Raw genomic sequence first — 6,448 nt, forward strand, 5'->3', positions numbered from 1 at the left:
CTCTTATATATATCTTACTGTTTTACCATGATTCTGTTTCAACTGAAATAACCATAACATTGTACTAACTTATCTGAATTAATTGTAGTATCTGAATAACTGAAGTATCTGAATAACTGAAATATCTAAATGTTATGGTTCTAAAATTTGTATATCATGGTATTCTATAAATGTTGTAAAATATTTTTCTGTGCGTATACTGTAAATCGTAATATTCTTAAAGTTGTATAAATTTTGCACTGATCTGGTATTAACCCATGCCACATAACTAAATAAATAAGAAACCCATGAACTATAATATGCATTTTCTGATAATATAGGTAACATATGATCTGTAGAATTTTCCCTAAAAACATATAATTTCACATTCCAAAATACATATGTTTTTCTAGTAAAATTTCCAAAACTACTAGCATAGCATATTTCCTTTACCTGATTGATAGGGAGGCCTAACTCCAACTCTATTCTCACACCTACAATGTATCACACAAAATCTTGAAATATATATATATATATATATATATATATATATATTTCCAATTTCAATAATCCAAACTCAGAATAATAACTATATTCTTCTTTTCCCTAGGCTCACATTTATCTTTTTATTCATAAAATTCTAAACTACTAATTATTTATCAATATTACCTGAGTTCCTGAGAAAACACCCGCTGGGATCCTCAATCCATGTCTGGGGTGTTTGGAAACCCAAACCCTGAAATCACAACACCCTAGTTTAATCAACTCAAATTTCAGTATATTTTCATCTAACACAAGATCTAGGTTCAAAAAAGCCTGATAACTATAAAAACTCTAAAATAACCTACTTACCCTAATTTTGGAATGGTGCATGAACTTCTCAAACCAAAATTCTACTCCAGCTAAGTTGTAGAAAATCTCCCCAGGATCATCATGGTAGCTTCTGATTGTCAAACTAGGGAAAAACGAGACCAAAAACTTAGAGAGAAGTGAGAGAAATCATAGGTAGAGAGAGAAATGATTTTCTCACTGAAAATGTGATTTTTGCACTTATATAGATGGATGGCCACGTGGCTTCGTCGACAAGACACGTCGACTCATCGATGAACCAAAGAAGAGAGTTCATCGATGAAGGTGATGAGCTTGTCGACAAACCAAGAGGGTCTAAGTTACCCCTCTCGGTATCACTTCGTCAAACGAACACCGAAACTCTTCCACGAACCTTATTAGGGATTTTGTCGATGAAACCAGAGCATTCGTTGACGAACCCTACTTTGTCCCTTTTCAGATTTTCCTTTTTCCTCCCATTTATTTCCCTTTCTCTCTATTATTTGTTTGCTATTATTTTCTAGGTCTCTACAAGTGATGCTAGAATGTAGGGATATGTTGCTATATGTATGCATGTTGCTAACTTGTGATGCAAGAGTACACGGATATGTTGCTATATGTATGCATTTATTTTTCTATACAATGCATGAAATGTATGGTAATGCATGAAATGCATAGCAATGCATGAATCTTTTCTCCTAACACACCTATGATCAATAACCCTATTTTTTATTTTGACTCTATTTTCAAATTTCAATTTGAAAGCAAGGCACCTAAATGGGTTCTAATGAAGCTCAACATGAAATTTGCCCTAGTTAATAAGTCTGTAACTGCTCTTAGCCCTATTTTCCAATTTTCACTCTAACATTAAGGCACCTGAACATGGGATCTGCCCCAGTTAAATGCATTTGTAGCCGCTTATTGCCATGTTATTAAATTCTACTTGAACAAGCAAATCTCTGAAACCTAACATGACATCTGCCCCACTTAGACTGCTATTCCTCCACAGAGACTTTCTTTACAGGAAAACACTAGTGATTCCGAAACCTTTTGACCATCCATCCTCTTTTAAAGCTCTGAAGGGTATAAAGTTTTTTTTTTTTTTTTTTTTTTTGCAATGCATGAAGTACGCAATGATGCGCGAAAATTCTTTCTCCAACATGCCTATAATCAGCACAGCACTCTAATCTTGGCCATGGATGCCCCTGAATTGGTTCCCTTTAAACTTGGTATGACATTTGCCCTACTAGATGCATTTATAGCTGATCCTATCCATCTTATTTTCTCAACAAGGACCTTCTTTGGATTGCATTCTTAATGTTTTAAAATAACTTTAAAATTTAAATAAATAAACATACAATCAGATAACTCAATCCTGTTAGGGATATGAATGGAATGCTCAAACTTGCTTATCTTTGCTTGATTTTTTGGGCTTGCTTAACAGGAAACAACTTTACCAATACTTTGTAGCTTTACTACTGGCTAGGAAAATCATATCAATGAGCAACCATCTTCTTTTTCCCTTTTTTTTTCTTTTTTTTTTTTCCTTTTTTTATTAAATCAACCTCCTTTGGCAACAAAACATAACTCCTCCACTCCAAGATACCTTCTTGCTTGGTATTCCACGACTTATTTCGAATTTTCTATCTTAAGTCGTAACTGGTGTCTCATTAAGTAGTTTGATCAATATTCGAATCTTAGGATGGGCTCTAAAACACAGGACAAAATGTAAGCTTAAGGTGACAAGTTTACAGAAGAAAAGGGAAACTACGGCTAAAAAATCTCATCCCTTGATAACGTTTTCTACCCCAGTTTGTGGCAAAGTATTCACAAAGTATTGACCGAAATTGTTATCTAAACAAGTTGTCTATGTACCTTTTCAGGATCAGGTCATTACGTAGTTCAGACTCAACATTGAGTCTGATAAATCATTTGAGACAACAATGTATACCAATTTGGTCAGGACTTCCATTTGAATCGTAATGTAGGCTAGGGGTATGGGTTAAAGAAAGAAAGATTTAAATAAGGCTCAAAATTTATCAACCTCATCACAGGTATTCGTTAGTCAAAGATCACATATGAATCATGTCCCTTATTTTTCTTTCTTCTTCCCTTTCTTCTTTTTCTTTTTCTTTCTTCTTATTTTTCTTCTTTTACTATACCTTTTGCTTTTTCTTTTTATAAAGGAATCTTAACTTCATTTTCATTTAGATTCCATTCGGGACTAATCTTTTTAAAACTGCCCCAATATGGGGTGTAATCCTTTGACAGCTAAATCGAGAATAGAATTTTTCAAACTCAAAAGGGCTAGCAATGGACTTATTTCTTTTGAATTTCTTTTGGGTAGTAGAAAAATGGTCTGCCATCCTTTCGGTAGCGACCATTGCCTTAAATGACTTGTCCAACACTAGGAGACCCAAACCCAAGTTAAATTTCTAGTGAACGGATGTTTAAGAAAAACTGGTTTAACATTCAGGCTCAAATGGGTTAGCAAATGGTAAATCAATATTTAGTTTTTTTTAGGGATACTGGTCGACCAAAGAAGGCCACCCCTCATTTGATCAGAATATAATCATTATACTCTTAAGACACCAATCATAATTTAGATAATAAAGACAAGAGATTTTGTTCAACGAATTCATTAAGCAAACATATGGCAAAGCTTGTAAGTCATTTCTGTCTACTTCTCTTATGACTCTTCATCATTTTGAAATCCACATCCAATAAGGTTCCTTTACAACATCTTGAAATGGTGTTCTTACTAAACTTCATCTTGGAGGCTTTTCCTTTATCACCTTTTCTGTTTTTTTTTTTTAGCTGCCACATTGAATAGATTCCCAACACTAACTAATGGTTCCAAGTCCTTTGTACTGATAAAACTATTTCCTATGTCACTTATATAAAATGCAAGCAAAAATAGACAAAATTTGGCATATATAGGGTGATGATCCGAGGAGGGTGGGATGAGATGAGACTGAAATGCATTTTTATTTCATTCAAATTCAAAATAATTTAAACAAAAAGGATTCATGGATGTAGTCCTCTGGTTACCACCCTTAGGTTTTTAAGCACATGATTGACTTTCCACCATCCCTTTTGTAACATGTGAGCTTATTTTAGAAGTTAAATACCAATCAATACTCCAATTAAATCGAGGGCATTTGTAACATTTCAACTGTACGTGATCGGGCAACGAGTTCCCATGATTCTAATCTTTCGCTTAGAATAGAGAGATCGTCTTATTCTGCTCAACGATGGAACCCCGGATCTTTAACTTTGCCATCTTGGCACACCAGTTTTACAGACAATCGGAAAGCGATTATTGACCCATTAGAAATGACTATGCATGCATGGTTATGCGTGAAATTATGCATGAAATGCACGAATGCAATGCAGCCTAAATAACTATGCCAAATTTCTGGGAACAACCTTATCAACTAATGAAAGACTTCAAAATTAAACCAACCCTTGATGGACATTTGTTTTCTCTGTTGACACCCGAAAAGTTGACCTTATCTGCCAATAATTTAATTCTTTCTTCAACCATTCACTTCCTTAGTGATGGTCCATGTACTCGGGTTTGTTTAAAAAAAAAATTTTGGCCCTGGTTTTTATCTAAAAAGAATTGGGTTTGGGTTGTTTTCTTTTTGTTTTTTTTAATGGGTTCAGGCCCAAGTTTGTTTAAAAATGGTTTGGCTCAAGTTGTTTAAAAATATTGGCCTAGATTTTTAGGTAATAAGGTTGAAGCCCACTTTTTGAAATTTGTGTTTGGCTTTTTGAAAATCAGGCTTGGGCTGGGTTTTTTGCTTAGAAAAAGGTTGAGCCTGGGTTTGTTTTAAAAAGAGTTGGGTCTGAGTTATTTGAAAAGGATTGGACCGACCCATCTTTTAAAATGCTTAGGCCAAGTACTTTATTTTGTGAAATAATGGGCCATGGTCTCACTATTGGGGTTTTCTAAAATAATGGCTAAGTAGTATGCATATCTAAAATGGATGCAAGATGCATGACACAACACAAAACATATATACAAAAGACACGGATTAAGTCACATGGAGAAGGATGAGGATCCTATCCCAACCCAAGGTAGATACACATATTTTACAGGATTTCTTTATGGCTCTATCTTAATTAGGGAAAACTATAGATAAATATGTGTGGGTGGGCTCTAACCCTATTGACAATAGGTTCCCAGCCTGAATCCTATCTTCACCCAATGGGCCTGAACTGAGTTAAAAATGAGCAGAGTGGTTCACGCGCCCCCAAGGACTTCATCCCATGAGGGCTAACCATACTATGCTCCTTTCTAATCCTAAAGGGTGAAGCTCGAGTAGAAGGCTAGTGAAAGTGTATGAATTCAAGTTTAGCCTAATCCCGCTACCCCACATTCATTCACATGTTTATTCAAACAACAATGAAAATAACCTGCTTACAATTAATCACATGCTCATTCAAAATATGGAAACAAAATATTTACAATTAACATGCTTATTCAAAAATTATGGAAACAATATATTCACAATTAATTAAGGTCATTTACAAATTATGGAAACAAAATATTCACAATTAATTAAGATTATAAAAAAATTATGGAAACAAAATATTAACAATTAATATGTTTATTCAAAAATTATGGAAATAAGATATTCACAACTAATCAACGTTATTCACAAATTCGGGAAAAATATTCACAATTAATGTGATTACTCAAAAATTATGGAAACAAAATATTCACAATTAAAATATTCACAAAATAAGGAGTAATTAAAAGATTTATCAAATTTAAATTTTTGATAATTCATAATTAATTACTGACTCGACTCTCTAAAGTCCCCAGTGGAGTCACCAAACTATCGCGACGTCTCAGAGCGCGGAAGCCCCAAGGTGGCGAAATAAAAAATGTAATGTTTAATTTTTGGGAAAAAATAGGAATGGAGTTGCCACTAACCTTTTAGTGTGTTTAGAACGCATGATTACTACGCAATTAAGGGTAGAATCAGTCTGCATTACCATAGCAGGGATCAGGAGTTTAGCTATGTGAGAGGAAGGTATTAGCACCCCCGACACGCCCGTTCTTATGAACAATACCTAATTGATTAAAAATTATCCCATAAATTAAATTCAATAAGCCTTTGAAACTACTCCCTTTGCGAATTTACAAAGCGCGCATGCAAACAAATAAATCACACAAATATTTACATAATATACATATTCCCTCAGAACTAAGGTACGTGAAGCCTGAATGCTCATACCCCTTTTTGAAATCATAGGGAAGAAAATCGAGAAAATACTTTATAAAATATACTCCCAAATTTTGGAAATCTTATAGGATTTTTCTAAGTATGAAAATACTAGTTTGGGAGGTTTTTGGAACTCAAATGGTGTAGAAAAAAAATGATTTACAAGTCTCAAAATATTTTTCTTGATTTTTTCTATTTTTCTGATTTTTTTTTTATGTACAATATATAAACATGTAAAGAAAAAGAAAGAAATTATGGAAATAATTCAAGTCATGAATCTAATATGAAATATACACAATCTCAAGAGAAACCAATATGCCATAAGATGGGAGCCTTCAAAATAAATATGGAAATGAATTGAATTCTACCTAGCAATATTAAATAATATAGAAGCCTAAAAATTA

Source organism: Malania oleifera, chromosome 8, assembly GCF_029873635.1.
Source record: "Malania oleifera isolate guangnan ecotype guangnan chromosome 8, ASM2987363v1, whole genome shotgun sequence".
NCBI classification, from domain to species: domain Eukaryota; kingdom Viridiplantae; phylum Streptophyta; class Magnoliopsida; order Santalales; family Ximeniaceae; genus Malania; species Malania oleifera.